Raw genomic sequence first — 17,853 nt, forward strand, 5'->3', positions numbered from 1 at the left:
TCCTCCTTTTAATTTAGCACTGGAGAAGGCTATTTGCCTCCATTCACATTTACAATAAGATAATATAACCTGATAGCTGTACTCCCAATCCATTATGGAAGAGGGATAAAATAGTTTTGTTTCCGTAGGTAAGGATCTATTGACTTACCCTCCTCCAGCTGCATTTATAGCAGTTGCTGTCCTCAGTACTATATGTCTTCGTAGCGTTTCACCTAGGTGGGGTATTGATGAGAACTCCCACTGAAGAGCAGAGATAAAGGCACGGGCGATGCCTTTCACTCTGAAAAGAATCCAGCTTTTTCCCCTCTAACTTCTATCAGCCGTATGGAGAGCTGTGCAAAACAAACACCGCCTCTGTCATCACTGTTAGTAATTCTTTTACAACTCAAACCGCAGACCTGAGAAAGCCTTCCCCTGACAGCATCCCTCGCTGCCTCAGCATCGTCCAAGTCCCCTTCAGCCTTGTCCTCTTGCAGCCTGCACAGCAGGGCCTTGATGCAACCATCAATATTGACTTGTGGACTGGAGAACTGCTTATTTATTTCACATCTGCCCGTAAGCCTGCCTTGTCGCACCCCAGCACCTAGCTGTTGCCTTAGGCAGTGCCATGCTGTTAGCTCCCTCGGTGCCCCTGCTCCCTCCCCGGCCTCGCCTCGTTACTCACACTGCTAGATTAGTCACACCAGGGGCTTTAAAGAAGCAGTTCCTAGGCACGCACTCAAGGACCCTTTTCTTTCTTTCAGAAACAAGTCATTTTCTTTTAGTTCTTCATAGTTCGGGCAGCCTTTTGAAAAACAGACCCTACCCCTCGCAAGCACTGAAAAGGCGGAGAGTTGACAATTCGTTCCTGTTTAAAAGTAGTGGGGAGGAAGAGAGGGAAAACTCCCAGACATTTTGCTAAAGAAATATCAAACCCCAATGTATCCTGCCGTGCGATGTGCAGAGGTGCTGGTTTACCCTCTGCATTACCTGCGTGCTGCCCCTCCACGTAACCACGTGGGCAGTCGGGAGCCAGCGCGTTCTGGCAGAGAAAAGCTGGGGCACCTGGGGCGTGGGGATGGAAGCGTTTCACTTCTGCAGCTTCACCTGCTCCTGATGAGAAGCTGGGACATGCTGCTGGGTCTCTGTCAGCCCCTTCATGCTTAATTACCAAGAATAAACAACAACCAGTAGCAACCATGGCATCCGTCTCGGCCCGCCTATGACTACTGATAGACCAGTAATTAATTTGCAAAGTGGCAGATCACATACACACAGAGAATAATACTTCAGTAAATAATGTCCCTGACCTTCCTTTGCCTGTAATATAATGCAGGTGATCCAATTTCTACTTATTTCAATTTATGTTTCTCATACAGAATAAAAAATATCAAATATTATTTTTTGTGTGTTGCTACAAAAAAAACACATTTTGAATTTTGTATAATAATGCACGTTGTCTAAAAAAAAAAAAGAAAAAATAATTTAATCCAATGTGTTAAGAAAAAAAACACAACATGATTCTAATTGTTCTTGCCATGGAAAAGGTATGACTGAATTAAATTAATACATAAGAGACTTGTTTCATTCTGCAGTAACCACTACCGTTCTTTGAAAGGCTGTTCTTTTTTTTTGAGTTCCTTATCTGAAAAGGTTTGCCATGTCTTCATGCAAGTAGTTGTCATGCTTTAGAAAAATCACAGGCAGCAAAAAGTCAGAATTGTCAGTTCAGAAGACACTGCTTGTTCCACTGGGTAAAACTGAGAAAGCAGTGCTGGCAAACGATCTTTAGGAAAAAAAAAAACAAAACCACACGATGGAAACAGCAGCAGAATGAAGATAAAAAGGCTTGCAGGCTTTATTCTCATTGAAGGTTGGCAATGGGAAATCTGTTGGAGTAGAAGAAGAATATCTGATAGGTCATCTGTTGTGTAATGAAGAATAGAAGACAGAAGACAAGCTAGGAGAAGCAAGGTGATTCCAAACCTCAGAGGAATGTAAGATCTTATGAGAGAAACATGAAAGCAATACCTTTATAAACTGACCAAATTTAATTTACTATCAACGAGCTTTGTAAGACTGCAAGCTGACAAAATCCATTTATAATGTTATGGGTAAGACTGAAGTCATACATTTTTCTCTTGTGGAATCATTTTATTATGTATTCATTTTTTTTTTGTGTGTGTGCAGGTCTTCTGATTAAAAATTACCACTAAGATGTCAAATATTTCCTTGTCCTCTGGTATCTGGGCTTAGTTACCCAATAACTTATTCAGACCATCCATCTTCTTTAGTCACAATAAAGCACATTTTCAGAGGATGAACAAAAACAGATAAATATGCTGTCATATAATATGCACAGTTTTCAGCAAAATGTCCACGTTGTTCTGCTCTGTATGTTCCTTGAGAGACACTGGAGTTGTCAGTATGTTTTGTTGCGATATTTTAAATTCTTGGCCTCATGATCAATGAGCATCATAGCAAAGACATTTGTGATTTCAAGTAGAAATTCAGAAGTGTTCTGCGTGATGTTCTGGTGGATTTTCTTTAGTTTGTGACACATTCAGAGATGTGAAAACTGGATTCGTTACATCAGGAAGATGCTTGGACGGGCTGTGATAACGGCTGATTTGCATTGCACTACTGGGGTGCTTCAGAAAGTGAAATCCCAAACCAGACTGTGTGCTCTCTCAGTGCGAAAGTGCAAGAGAAAATGGTTTCTAAAATACTGATTCAAGTGCATTGAAAACAGCCCTGTTTATATAATCTGCTTTCTACACTATACTCTGAACCTGGGATTTTCAAATTCAATGGTGTGCAGCTAAGCAACCCATATCAGTATGCTTTTGAGGTCATTTTTAAAGGCTGCGCAGGTAGCTTTGCTCTCCGTGAATGGAGCTGCAAGAAAGGAGCTGCTTGCTCTGAGCTTTGCGGTTAGGAGGTTTAGTTCAGGAGGAGGAAGAAATGACTGAGACCCACCAGCTTCTGCGATGTATAGCTTTATAGACCCGGGCTTCATTAGCAGGACTTCTTTACGGTCCTCCATGTTGTGGGAAGGTGTTGGGGATGGAGTGCTTTGTGCTTCCATAGAGCCCAGCATTTCTCTGCAGGAAAAAATGGGTGAAGACAGCTGAGAAGAAAGGAAACGTGGTTTTATTTCCAGGACATGCTGTGCTGAAGGGGAAGTTCACCGAGGTGGTACTGATGATCTCCTTCAGCACTTCAGGGGCTCAGCTGCAACTTGGGAGACACCGCAGCAAAGTGCAAATCACACGTAACTCCTGTATGACGAAATATAGAAAAACGTCAGCACTCTGATGTAGTGGTGTAGCAAACTGAAAAGTAAGAATGCATTAACAGTGAGCGCTGTATTACATTATAACACCGTAGCACAACATGGAATTTTCTTTGCCAGAATCGTTCTTGAGCCATTATGAAAAGAAGCATTATGCGAGTACTCACTAATTTTATTTAGTCTTGTTTTGCAAATCTAATAGAAGAAAAGCTAAATTAAGTTAAACTACTTGATAATTCTGCTATGTGCTTTTAAATACCATAATGTAAGAAGATTACGTTACTCTTTTCCCCATAAATCAGGATTAAACTTGCATTTTTCAGGGTTTCCCACCAACAAAATCCCCAATTTGTTGAGCTCAAGTTCTCTAATCTGGTGGCAGAGTCCAGAAGGAGCGATGTGCTTCAGAAACTGCAGTGGCCGTGGTATGTACAGGGAAGATTTAGGACTCTTTTCTAACCTGTCGGTGCAATATTCCTCCTACATGGGAAGAGCACATTCCTCATCTCTGTAACCATTGCGCTTTCTCAGCACAGTTCTGGTTGTGTCACCCAATTTCTCGTGTGCTTGTGGTAGAATCAGAAAATTTCACCTGCAGCACAGTGTGTTTCTATTAAAATCTGTACCAACATGCTCGTATTATTTTTAAGAGAATGCAAGTTTTCCTTCATAAAATTCCGGTGGGCAATGAATTAAAAATGACAACTCTATATACAGTGAAAACAGGAAAATAAAATATACAAAACATTGTTAATGATCAGTTCTTGAAAAATTTACCAGACACATACTACCCAGGGAGATAAACTCATTAGCAGAGAGTGATGCAAAAGCTGAGACACTCCAGGATGAGGCTCAGACACAACATATTCAAATGAAATCTCTTTAGCAAAATTGTTTTGTTTCTTTCACAGAAATATTTGGCAACAAGATGTCTTCCCTTAAAAAAAAAAAAATATTAAAAAAGGTATCTGGGAGGCTGGTTACAGCGTCTCGTTAATCAGCCATCCCGATGGTTATGTGCTGAGGAGCTCGGCCCTCCCTGGGGAAGGCAGAGGAGCTCCGGATGGCAGGAGCGAGCTGTTCCCCTTCTCACCAGCGTGGTCCTGTGCTCTTGGGCCATGCCCGGCCCCCTTCCCATGGGCGATGTGCCCCTTGCCGCCTCTCCCCACGGGACGGCAGGCAGCTGGGGACCTCGGGCTCGCTGTGAAGTGACACAGGCCAGCCGTACCGTGCCACGCACACTGTCAGCGCTCAATAAATTGTAATAATTAATAGTATCTGGATGACCTCGCTCGATGGCTGCGTGACATTGGATATATTGGACGACAGTATATACCAATCCATTAACTTAACGGAGCTGCGTATGTACTCCGTGTGGCACTTGAATGCTGACACCTTCCAGAAGCAGACAATTGTTTCACACCTCATTTGCAAACTAGAGGAGATATGAAATGAATTAAACTTCCTGCAAACACTCAGGAGGTTTACAAAGGGTCCTATCTCTAAGTCTACTGTACTATTTGCATAAAAGAATTCAGTATCAGTGTAATTATTAATGATAATTCTAAAGTAGTTGTGCTGCTTCAGGATTTTTCAGATTAAGAATGTAATGAATTAGTAATAAAATCCTAACACAAATTTATTCCTAAATACAATTTCCTTTCTGGTTGCGAATCTCCTTGTATTTAGTATAAAAGAAATACTTGTTGAAATAGCTTTTCTTCAACGGTGTGGTTTAAAGATACATGTCTTGGGCAAAGTCAAATTTCTGTTAATGGACCACTTTTGAAAAAGTCTCCCTTTTCTTTAGCAGAAATAGGATTTGACTGATGTGTCCTTGCATACCGTAACTTTACGTGTCTTATAAATATCCGTCTCCTCCGTAGCCTCAGCTGGGTGCAGCACGAGCAGCGGCAACGTGCGGCTGCTGGCACGGAGGAGGTAGAAGACGGCGAGACCTCGCGCTGCGCATCTCTGGCAAAGCCCATTCCCCAGCCTAATAACCATGGCGAAGTGAGGAAATCAGCCCTGCTTGCTCCCGACTGCAGCGCTTTGCTGGCTGCCTCCCCACTCGCAATGTAAATCCTCCACCTTTTGAACTGCGTGCACTTACCCCCGTAATCGTTAACACGTACCTTTTTATTTGTTCCCTTTGCATGCCATTAAGCCTGTGTGACACTGCACATCTGCGCCTCAGCATGCCTTTTCTGCAGACCAGTGAGTCATTAGCAGAGATAAGATGAGTCCCAGATGTTAAAGAAACATGGTAGCACTCCGTGGATTACAACTGGGACAAATAAAAGCCAAAGTTTTAATGTTTATTGGGCACCACGAGGTAAGAAAGTTCATTTAGTTACGTGCAGGTGGTGACACCTTTTAATTTAAATGTTTTTCTTTTTCAAAGCCCACCTCCTGAAATTATTTTGTGAGGTGAGGAGTCTTGCACAACTGGTGAAGGCTGAATCTCAACTGCAAAGCAAGAAAACCTCCCATTTTCTCCTCTTCTTTATGCTCCGTGCAGCAGCACCTGCACCCTGGATGCTGATGCAAATGCTGGTAAAATTTTACATTTTCTGAGTTTTCAGTTTTGCTGAAAAATGTGTTTTTCCTAGGAAATTATGAGGCTTTGTTGTTGGCTCTAGAGCGGGTTACAATTTTGTACTGGTAATTTAGAGCATTTTGTGTCTGTTTTGATACACTGTGAAATTAGAAAAAGCAAAACCTAGTTAATGTGGCTAGCATAGTAAAATGTGGATGTCGGGCTCATTCAAAACAGAGGGCCGCTTCCTTATTTAATATCCAGATGGGAACATGCCTTCCTGGTTGGTTTGATGGAGCGAGGTCTGGCTGTGAGCGCTGGTTTCCTGCACTTCCAGTGGATCTGTTTACCAGGAACTCACCCTGCCCATCTTCAGCAGAAAGGGAGAATTAAGCTCAGTCCCAAGGAAAATTCCCCGTGTGTTACATATTCAGTTTTAGCACCTCTTTAGTGATTTTATCTTCCTGTGACCAAGAAAAAGTTAAAACGCATGGTACAATGTGGTGATGCACCAGGTGACAACATGCCCTGAGCTCTGATGAACACGTTATCATCTGCCTGCTATGGCAGGGCTCGCACTTAAATGGGTGAAACATTGCTAAAATATTGATTGCTTGGCATGATAAAAATCCTGGAGGAAAAAGGACTTTTGTCCTGGAACGCTCCCTGAGAAATTTTCCGCTGACAGGATTGTTTAATGATATTACCATGAAAAAGAATTGATGTTTGCTGAAAATGAAGATATGCTCTTATTCTGTTCTCAACTTTGGCCTCCAGAGAACTAATTTACCAGGACATACTTTTTCTTGTATTTAAGACCACTGGAGCACACACTTTACATTAGATATCCTGATCTGTGTTAATGATGGCTCTGGTAAAATTTTCATATATGAATTTATTTTTCCTAGTGATCCAATTTTCTGTTCAGATTATATTAGCGTGTTTAATGTGAATGATAGTAGATTCCTGTTTGTTTCAAGACTCAGCAGAGGCTCTGAAAGAGTGGATTTGCTTTTTCTCTAAGTTACCTTCAGAAGTGAGAGCTACTGGATATAAGCACAGGCACGATAGATTGCTCCAACACAGCACTATATTTTAGTCTTATAAATGAAAGGTTAATTGTCTTTAAAATTGTTTGCACATGGGCAGAGCTGCAAGTCCACACGCTTATTTTACTTCCCTTTCAAGCTGAAGTGTGTGGAGAATCAAAGTGTCCAAATTGTTTATTTCAGGTTCACTGCTGTAAATGGCTTGTTACTACCAAAAGTTGTCTTTCTGCAGTAAACAGTCCTAGAGGAGTTTTAATTTACACCACAGAGAGCGGGAAAGCAAGATTAGTCACTAGTTCTCTTCTAGCGATACAGAACCACGAGGAACCCTTCTGAAAGGCTGGTTTAAAAACAACAACAACAAATCCTCCTTTGTGCCCAGGTGTGGGATCCCTGACGGCCGCAGCCCTGGGATGTCTGCGTGGGTCTGCACCCACCATGGCCCCAATGCACCCCGAGACATGGAGAGGGTGGGAGGTCAGGCTTAAAATGCCTGGCTGGCTTGGGTCTGAAAAATAACTTACATTAGCTATATGTTTTTCTGACTCCTTTTGAGGCTATATGGAATACTTATTTCCCTTATTTGTGTAAGAGTATTAAACATACTGCGTCGCTCTGCTTTTCAGTGGGACCCCTTCTTTGCTTAGGAACGCTGCGAGAGGTTTCTGTAAGCTTCAGATGTGTCGTTACTCTGCAGATACACTACCTTGTTGTAAGAACAGGTAAAACTTTATAAGTTCCCTGAATTTTGCTTCATTAAAATGTAGAAAATACTGAAGTTATCTTGAATTTGCTTTATGAAATACTAAAATTGAAAACATTTTAGGCGGCTTACTCTAATATTTAGTTAATGATTCATTAAAAGCCATGTCAGGAAGTAACACGGGAGGCCCCTTTGGTGGCAGACACCCAGGATCCTCATAAGGGCTGGACAGCCACATGCACACTAGGCTCAGGAGGAATTGCCGCTCTGGCTCCGAGCTGGCTGTGCACGGAGTTAACAGGAGGAGAAATAACACCCAATATTTCCTTCTGGGCTCACGAGAACCCCGTATCTCCTCCCCATTGCAGCCCTGGCAGATGTCACAGAGGAGAGTGCTGCTGATTCAAAAAGGGGAAGAAATCTGCTTCCTGGTGTTATCACCAGCAGGAGGCAGGGAATGTCCCGCAGCTCTGAGCTGCAAGCTCTTGGTCAGCTTCTCAGTTGGGGCCAATTGCCAAGCCATTGCTGAAGCCAAGGTGGCTGGGAAACTGTGAAAAAGGGACTTACTCTTCGTAAATTTTTATTTTAGTATATATTTTCCGAACTAGCAACTCTTTACGATGCTCACTTTGGAAAGTGCTACAAGTTTAGCATTTGAAAGTAACTCTTGATTTTAATCTGAGAAGTTTTTGCATCACAGCAGAGCATTTCCTGACTGCCCCAGCCTTACCTTGGTGTTTTGGTTAAGCACCACGTTCGTTAGCTCCGTGCAGTAATCCCCATCCACCAAACCCAGCACTGCCCGTGAAGCTTCAGCAGGGCCGCGGGTGGGACTGATTTAGGAGCTGGTGCTGTCATGTGCTGGGCGCTCGGCATGTTCCTGAACATGCTTTTCTCTGTTCTCTTGCATGCGTCCAGTACCTCCTTGGATGAGACGCAGCGTGGCTCATCCGCACTCAGTTTTGGGATTGAATCATGACCCTACAAATATTAAATCACCGCATGCAGCAAGAGTGATGTGAAATGCTGGACCTTGTTTCCATCTTGATTGTTTGCAGGTGTTGGAGTTGTCCTGAAGAAACAGAGTATCTTGACTCACCCTAAAAAATGGTCAACATCTGTGCAAGCACTTTAAAATGTGATGCCTATCAGGTAATTAGCACCACATGCCTCCACCCTCCCATTCATATAAACTGATTTACTTATTTTTTCCTGCTGTCTAAGATAGCCTGAGAATGAAGCTGTTTAGTATCTGAAATTTTGTTTTTCAGCCCATATAATGCACTCTTAACTTCTGCCAGTTGTGAGGCTTCTCTGTTGCGCTGTGTGTTATTTCACCTTTTGTTCCAAGCAGTTGTTCCACCCACAAAACAGCTCCATTATCTGTGCATTTTGCCTGTTTGCTGTAATGAAGACAACTGGATTCGTAATAGTCTATTAAATGGTCTATTAAATAATGTAGTTGCTGGAGGGACCCTGGTAATACTGTATGGAGTGGCAGGGTAATAATTCTGTGATTCAGATGTTGCATGGATTTCCTTTCTGTTACAGCTGTTTGAAACGTTTTCTTGAGAGTTTTCATAAATCTTTCTACTTCTCAGCTGGCCTGCAGCCAGGATGGATCCACTCATTTCACTAGAACCTGAGTTATTCAGCAGACAGGGCAAGTCCTTTACTGCTGTAAGTGTTAGTCCATTATCAGGTTTAATGACTACTGCCACAGTACAGAAACAAGCTTGCTGGACTGGCCACCTGTCTGAAGTTGAAGTCACAATTTTGATTGCAGGAGATATAAATCAAACAGATTTATATCAGATAAAAATCAAACAGATTTATATCAGGAGATATGAACAAAGGTGCATATTTACTTTTCTGGATGTGGTAGCAGACCTGGTCTGCTGACCTTGATTTGGGAATACCTGTGAACAGCTCTTATTTGTATTGCAGTCTCAACTAAAAATGGCTCTCCTTATATAAGGCGCCTTAAAAATCTCCTGAGAGACCATCTCAGTGCTTATAAGGTTTTATCCCTGAGCACAGCAGCGATGCACTATTTTATACGACTGTAATGGATGTACAGAGTGCATAAGTGACTTGCTCAGAATCCCAAAGAAACCTGTGTTGAAGCAGAGCCTGAAAAGTATGTTTCTTGACTCACACTCCAATGCTTTAAGATCAAGACTTAATTTCCCTTTGAGAACTTGATCCCAAAGGCATGTGAATGGTCCTGTCAAGGTGATGATTTAAACATTTTGCTGAACAGGGGATTAATTCACTTACTTGCCATTTGCAGTGGTGCTTGTCATTATATACCACTGCACTTAAAACGTGTACTCCACTAAAATTTTTTTAAAGTCGCTTTTTCTTCCACAAAGAGAATAGTTTTCTTTTTTTTCCCCTGCTCTTCAGTTTTTCTCCTCCACCTCTGAAATACTGCATTTGCATTCCAATTTACACATTATTATCCCAAATCTTCATTATGATATAGCACATCATGCTAGAGCTTCTGTGTAACAAAACGTTCTCTGGGACAAGCGCTCACCTTCATTACAAGATGGACTGCCACTCTGACATGGTCAGTTATGAATGGTATTAAATCACAACACTTCTTCTCTTCCCTGTTCTGTTGAAGTACAAGTAATCATTGTGCATTAAAAACACTTCAAAAGAAATGACATTGACACTAAAGGCAACTTTGTGTAAAGCGTTCCTGTCTGTAAGAGTTTTCATTGATATGCCTTATTTATATCACTAATACCGCCAATTATTTTGCTCTCTGCCCTTCAAACTGAACAGGAGAGATAGTTTCAGTTTTGGCCATATTTGGTTCACGTAAAGCTCGATTGGACACTATCTTTCTGTCGTACAGTCTTTCTGAATTCAGGCTGCTCAGAAGCCCACTGCACTTTCAGGGTATGAGCTTGTTTCTGCCATGATTTTGGCATGCTGTGAGCTTATCTCTCCTCTCTGTCTGGGCAAGGAGGACGATGGGGTGGTTGACTTTTTGGCCTTTCCCACCCTTGGAAGGTTTCACAGCACTATTCCCTTTTGCCATCATGGTTTATTCTCTAATGTTATATTCAAGAGATAAGTCAGTTCCAGAACAGACATGATATTTCTCTTCTAGATGAACCGTCTGCCAATTTTGTACTCAGAGGTCTCGTTTCTGTGGTATCCCTCACCCAGGGAGAACGGTGATGTGTGGCTGCTGAAAGACCCGAGACCCTGTGGTGGCCATCTTCTGCTCTCTACCTTTTTGGTAGGACTGTGTGTTCTGTTCATCATCATTTTGCTTGGTAGCTGAAAATCGGTGTACCTTTTCAAGTACTACATTGCTCCCCTCTCCTCCTGCCTGAAGAAATTATTGGATGTTTCTCTGAGAACTCCAGATACTAAGATTTTGTTTCTGTTTATGGTTTATAGTGCTGTTTCAATGCTTAATTTACTTTAGTACTTTTGCTTTGGCACCTCAGTATATTCCACTTAGTCTGCAGTCTCCATTTTTCAGCAAATTCAAAACTTCCTGGTGAGCTTAAAATTCAAACTGCTGCTGACTCTAGGGACCAGAAACCTTCAAAGGCATTGCGATTCTGTCCTGTCCTGGGAGTGCCCAAAATTGCTAATGGAGACATATCTTAAGAGCACAGAAGCTCTAAAATGAAAAACTTTGAGTAGTATCTTCAGAATTTGAGGTCAACATTTTTTTTCTTGCTAACTGCTTATGAATCCATCTCCAGCACAGTCTGCTCCTCTTTAGTGATGTGGTTCACATTGGACATTGGTTGTAAGCTTGACATCATCCTTCTGATAGCAACTTTGTAGTTACATATTTCAGGCATCATGCTTGCAAAGATCCCGTGTAGACAGAGCGTGAAGTCGTGTGTTAGAGCCAGGAAATGATTTTATTCTGTGGTTATCATACTGTGGGATTTAATTCTGAAAAAATGTTGGCTTTACTTGAATTGCTTACCTGTAATTCATTTGCAGTGTTGTTTCTGTTGGCGACCATATTTCTCTGTGTTATCAACCACATATAGTCATCCTGCAGATTTGAACTGCAGGTGCTCCAGTTACATCTTGAACCTCACTGGATATCCATCAAGGAATTATTTGGCATCACTAAGTGCAGCTGGTGCAACTATCAGAAAGGGTGGCTTTTGAAAGACTGTTCAAGATGGCTTTGATAAATGCAAAGTTTGAGAGTTTTCATTTGTTTTCCATAGAAAAACTATAAAATGGAAGGCCGTTCATGTATTGTAGGAGGAAGATCTTTACCCTGCTGAGAGAAGGCAGATGGGAAAACAAGAATCTTATATTTCACTGATAGCCAGCATGCTGTATGTATTAATGTCCTGCTTCCTATCTTCAACAAATCTCTAAATTTAGAGATAAGACAGTTGTAAGATTACAACCTGTATCAGGAATCTGTGTTTGTGGTTGCTTTCCATTCCTCTGTATGTGTGTGATTACATTACCCAGGCTCATCTGAACATTTTCGCCTGCCATTTTTCCTGCCAGGCTGGAGACAGGAGTGGTGTTTGGCTTACAGTTTTGCTTTTCTGTGATACACCATAAGTCTGGTCCCTGTTGGTGCTTTGAGCCAGTGATCTGCTCTCCATGTCCTATCTCCTTCAAGATGATGTTTGGGGGTGTGGTGTGGGCATCCAGAGAACTTTTCTGGTGAAAAGTCTATTATGTGCCCTACTCTGACCACAGCAGAGGCTTCTATTCATTCCTGTAATGTTTTCTACACTGGCCTCTATCAAGGACAAAGGCTGTGGACAAGCTGAACATAATAGATATCCTTGTTGCTTTTGCTGACATTCAAAATCTGTCTTTTCTGATGTAACAGATAATTTTTGTGTCAGTTAAAGAGATGAGATCCTTATTTCCCTGAACATCTCAAACGGATATGAAAGTAATATTTTGCTTTGGCTGATTTATGAGTATGTGTTGCCATTGCCAGTAGATTATCTGTACTGATAATGGATTTTTACTTGACGTTGTGGAGACTTGTTACAGATGTGTGTTTCTTCCTCTTATCTTCCTCCAGAAGATTTGTACATCCCGGAAGACATGACAAGCTTTCTTTTTGGGCTGGGCAGGGAACAGGAAGGGTTTATGCTACTGTTTGTGTGAGCCACCAGAACTGTTTCGGCTTGGGGCTGCCGCTTGTTTAGGATTTGCTTCTATCCTCCGGTCCCTGGGAGGGAACTTTTATTGCCATTGCAGATCATGAAATTGGATCACTTATTCCCTTACCAGTTTGCCTTGCTAGCATTTCTGGCATTTAGTAGAGCTCTGTGCACGCCTGAAAGTGTTGTTAGCTTGTTTTTAGGTCATATTTGGCATCGAGGACTGGCTAAGAGACGTGCTGTGGCTTGTTTTTGTTTATTTATTCGTGCCAGTCTTTCATCCCAGCAGGTTTTCTGCTGCCCCCAAAGCCAGTGTGCTTGGCTTCACTAAGGCAGCAGACCCCCGCCAGGGCCTGGCGCTCCCCCTTCCCCACCCTACACCCCCCAACCCACCTCCTACACCCCTGCCCGCTGTTACAGACTTCAAAAGCAGCCAGCTGTGGTAGATCCGTGTCCCAAAAGGGGTTTTTATATTACACAGTGTGGCAGGACCCAGTGATTCACTGTACCCGTGCGCTGGCAGGATGTGGCTGTGCAGAAGCTCGGTGTAAGGGGGGGGGTGGCCCTGTACACAGGCATGTGCTGCTGTCCGGGCACCCAGACCCACTCTTTGGGCTAACGGGGGAGTAGAGAGGCTCGGGAGAGACCACAGTTGTAGAATTACAGAATCATTTGGGTTGGAGAAGACCCTTAATATCACCAAGTCCTACCACCACCTAACACTACAAGTCTATCGCTAAGCCAGGTCCTTAAGCACCATGTCCACACATCTCTTTGACACCTCCCCGGGCAGCCCGTCCCAATGCCCAGCCACCCTTTCCGTGAAGAAATTCTTCCTGATATCCAACCTAAATCTTCCCCGGTGCAACTTGAGCCTGTTGCCTCACACCCTGTCACTTGTCCCTTGAGAAAAGAGCCCGACACCTCCTCGGGCAGCCTCCTTTCAGGGACTGACAGGGGTTACGGGGGTCTCCCCCTCGGCCACCCCTTCTGGATGGCCGCTCAGAGCAGGGCGCTGGGGATGGTCAAAGGAGAGCAAAGGGGAGATGCCAACAGCGTAGAGCCACCCCAACGGGGCCCCCCGGCTGCTCGAAGTCCCCGGCTGGACAGACGGACCCCGGGGGGCTGTCGGGGGGCTGCGGTGTGCAGCGTGGGCCCGCGTCCACCCGGGGGCAGCACCGCCACGGCTGTCGGGGGGCTCCGAGACCCCCGCTCGCCGCTTCGGCCCCGCCGCCGAGCGATGGGCTCCGCTCGCTGGGTTTTATCCTCCTCCCGTGGCATTGTCCCACGCTTTTGTTCAAGCCCTCCGTTAGGGTGTGCATGTGGTAAATAACCCGCACGCGTGCGGCCGATGGGAAAACGCTGCGGCGGGCGTAAAACAGACCTAAGAAATTCTCAGCGTGTGGCCGAAATATCCATCCTTCTAAGTGGATGAAACGGGGTTTTAGAGCTTATACTTGTGCTGTTGCAACTAAATTAAGTCATGAAAGAGGATAATACAATGTACCATCATTTTGAAGTAATTTAATCATGAAAACTAAAAATTTGGAAGCAAACAGATATTTTACTTAATAGAAACCATCTGCACTGTACAGTAGGCAAATTGTATAAAAATGAATAAAACTGTCTCTGGAGGAAAATGACTCAGGCACCAGCTTATATAATGAAGATGTATATGTGCCTTTTAGCATTTGCATTGTCTATTAGACTAGGTAAATCGCAGCACTAGTGTAAGTGAAACAGTTACAAATTTTATTACCATCATATGACTGATGACAAATGCAGTAATAGAAGTAACGCGTGTTAGGCAGGGCTTCTTCCAGAACCTAAAGAGCATTGTGCCTCGGACGGGGCCGCACAGCCGAACCCGTAGCGAGTGGCGGGTGGCTGGGCCCTGCCGGGGGTGCCGCTTGTCCACGGGCAGCCCCTCGGGGACAGCCTGGGCTCATCAAGGTCAGGCTGGGCTTACGGCCGTCCAGAGACGATTTCCTATGAACCCTTTATTTGGCTGTGCTGGGCAGATGCTCTTTAAACTGGTCCTTTACTCGTGTCACCACACAGCAGAATGTGTCTGTTTGACGCAGGGATGCTTTTCTTCTTTCGTGCCAGCATGTCTCTTTTTCCCCTGTTGTTGAAGGACAGGTTTCTGTACTTCTCAAAATATTTATTCGTTTGCATTCAGCAGCTTTCCTAAGTGTTTGCAAATAATATGAATTATTCAATTTCAGGGCTGTAATAGCCCGCATCTAGTCTGCTTTTAAAATGAAGTTTGTAAGAGCCACTTTCAGTTGCTGAGATTTAACACTCGAAATAAATGTGCCCCGTGTTAAAAGCTTTGTACTATTTCTTCCAAAGCCACAACAATATCTGTTTAGAAAAGCAGAGCGCAGGAATTTTCTGACACAACATTTTTTACAACAAAGGAAAATCCCACCCTCCCGGTGACATTTGTGCTTATACTTTCTCAGCTGGCATTTTAAAGGATGGGTGTACGAGGGAAATCTGTGTAATGCAAAAGCAGATTTATTTTTGTTCTAGGAAGAGTAAGGAGGTGAAAGCAGAATCGGTTTCCGCTTGCATATTAAGCATATTTGGCAACGGGAACATTTCACATTAACAAATATGTAAAGTAAAAATATGTCCCAAAAGATTAAGACTTCTGTGGATTTAAAACAAATTAGATGCAGTTTGCCACCCCGGTATTCTGTCTGTCTGTTCTGCTGGGTGCAGTTGCAGTGCATGGGCGCAGCTCCCCCCTGCAGCACGGGGGTGCGGGGAGCTGAGGTTGCAGCCCCCTGGGGGGGAGCCCCCAGCTCCGAGGTGGGGCGCTGGGGCTGTGCCTCTCCTGGTGACAAGGCACACGCTGGAAGTGTCACCGGGGAGCTGTTGGTCCCCAGAAAGGTTCTGGCACACGGAGAAGAGGGGGTGACCTGGGGATGAGGTGCGGTGGATGGTAGCTGACCCCCACAGAAGCATTTTAGGTAAAATGCTGCTCTTTTTCCTAAGCGTGGCTTTGTTTTATTTATTTATTATTTTATTTTTCGTAAGAAGATGATGCAGAGGATGTGGAGTGGAGCGGGCACCGCACCACCCGGGAAGGGCCGCGGGCTCTTTGTGTGCCGTCGCGGTGATTGATGGCCGCGCTGCTTGGGAAACGGGCAGGAGGTGCTGAGCAGTTGTCCTCAGAGGGGACGTGGCGTTGCTTTTGTGTGGCCCTATGGAAATGAGTTGTCTTTTTAGCATTCCCCCCACGGCGTTCGAATTTGGAAGTTCTTCAAGAAAGAGGCAAACGCTTGGAGTCCAGAAGCTGCTCTTTAGTAGCGCGTGATGGTTTCGAGGCAGGTCTAATGTGGGGCCTGGATGGCTTAAGAGCGGATATGTAAGGACAGAGCTGTCTCCTGGGGCTCGACGTGCCCCCCTTAAGGCAGCCTGAGCCACCCCATCGACTTCAGTGGGCCTGGGTTAAATCCTTGCTGGCACAAAACCCACAGATATTTAGCCCAGGTCTCCTGAATGGGGAAGGAATTTGGCCATCAAGTTCAGAGAGGGATCAGTCCCATGCATTTAAATATCTTGTTAACAGTGTTTTTTTTTGTTTATTAATTAATGGCAGTTACTCTGACAAAAAGAAAAGTCTTTTGTTGCCTATGGCTGTTCAAACCCGAAGGAAAAAAGGGCCTTCCCTGACTTTTTTTTTTTTTTTTGGTTAAAGCGTAGTCTGCTTTCAGTAAAAAATGGAAACAGCTAAGATTTCCTAAATATGTATGGAATTTAGAACCTCACAGATTTTCAATATTGCAAATGTAATTTTTTACAGATTGCAAAAGCAAAAGCACAAATAGCAGTTTATCATTTTATTTTCTAATCTGGCGGTAAAGTCAAGTAAAACATGAAACTCTGGGATGCAAATAGCCCTGTAGTCCAAAAGCACAAAGGAAATGGCTTCAGAATGAAGACATTTATTTTCTTCTTGCTTCCCCGTAACATGGTTTATTTAGTTTCATGTGATTTGTGCCAGGACAAAGTGTGTTCTATAAACAAAAAAGGGAAAAGGTTAAACCGGTAATGAAGTGCAATGACAATAAAAAATAATGATAACTGTATTTAAAAAAAAAAAAAAAAGAGGAGTGAAGAGCACTGCAAGTGCGGGGTGGATGACTCGGCGGACCCCAAAATAGACTCGTTAGGAAAGTAAAGCCCGCTGTGTTTGGTGAGGGAGAAGGGGGCTTTGGAAACACTTCTGTGTTTCTTAGGCTCACGAGCTCCCTCGGAAACTGCTGGATCTGTGCTCCCGAATCACTCGGGCATTTTGGGAGGCTTGGCCCCTGCCCTGCCTGGTTCTCCCCAGCGCCAGGGGGGCTTGGTGCCTGCCCCCAGCACCCTCCCTCCCCAGACGTGCAGCGGGGGGACATGGCGGGCACCCCAGAGCGGTGTTCCTCCCGAGGGGCACCCTGGGCACCGGGTGGGCTCTGCACAGGGGCTGGGGCCGGGTGGGCACCAGCCCCAGCGGGGGGCTCGCTGCTGCACCCCTGAAATGGGGCTGTGGGGGCAAGGGCCCCGACCCCGCTCCTGGCCCTCGAAGCAGGGGCTGCTCATCCACACGATGGCACTCTTAAGCTTTCAAACAATTTAACTCTGCATTTAATGCAAAATCTGTTTTTTCTTTCCCCCCTGCCAAAAGCGAAGGAGAAGGCGCTGGGGGGACGCGGCGCGCAACTTGGAGTCCCCCGCCAAGGCCAAACGTCCCGGGTTGTCCCCGGCCCCTCCTCAGCCTCGGTGCCCACAGAGGCAAGCCCAAGAGCAAGCTCATGTTTGGACATTTATGGGGGGAAAAGGTTATATTTTTTGTTTTGTAGCTTATTCTGCACAGCCTAAGCTGTACAAAAGTCAGTGTGGGCTGTTTTCTCAAACACTTTTAGCTATTAAGTGTCTCTTAAAAACAAGAATTCGTCGCTATCAATCTGGCAACTTCTGGGAGTGCTAAATTTACTCCATATTAAAGCGCGTGTGGGAGGGGAGGGAGGTGGAGGGGTGCTGGGGGCAGATCCTGTTCTTCTGCGTGCAGCTACCCTGATGGCTATATCATCCTGTCTGGGAGGTATGCGTGTGCCTGTCGGAAAAGTCAGCACATCACTGCACACCAGCACAGCCGT

General features: G+C 44.4%; 1 long non-coding RNA gene across 1 annotated transcript; it reads right to left on the reverse strand.

Annotated features, from left to right (window-relative positions):
* Positions 1 to 634: 634 nt before the first annotated feature.
* LOC308197424 lies at positions 635 to 9,257 on the reverse strand. Its single transcript, XR_013952920.1, has 3 exons — positions 8,296 to 9,257; positions 5,410 to 5,561; positions 635 to 3,260 (listed from the first exon to the last, which is right to left on the reverse strand). It is a non-coding gene; the product is annotated as an uncharacterized lncRNA (long non-coding RNA).
* Between the last annotated feature and the right edge of the window lie 8,596 nt (positions 9,258 to 17,853).

The sequence above is a fragment of the Anser brachyrhynchus genome (assembly GCF_964034855.1).
Source record: "Anser brachyrhynchus genome assembly, chromosome: 6".
Taxonomy (NCBI): Eukaryota; Metazoa; Chordata; class Aves; order Anseriformes; family Anatidae; genus Anser; species Anser brachyrhynchus.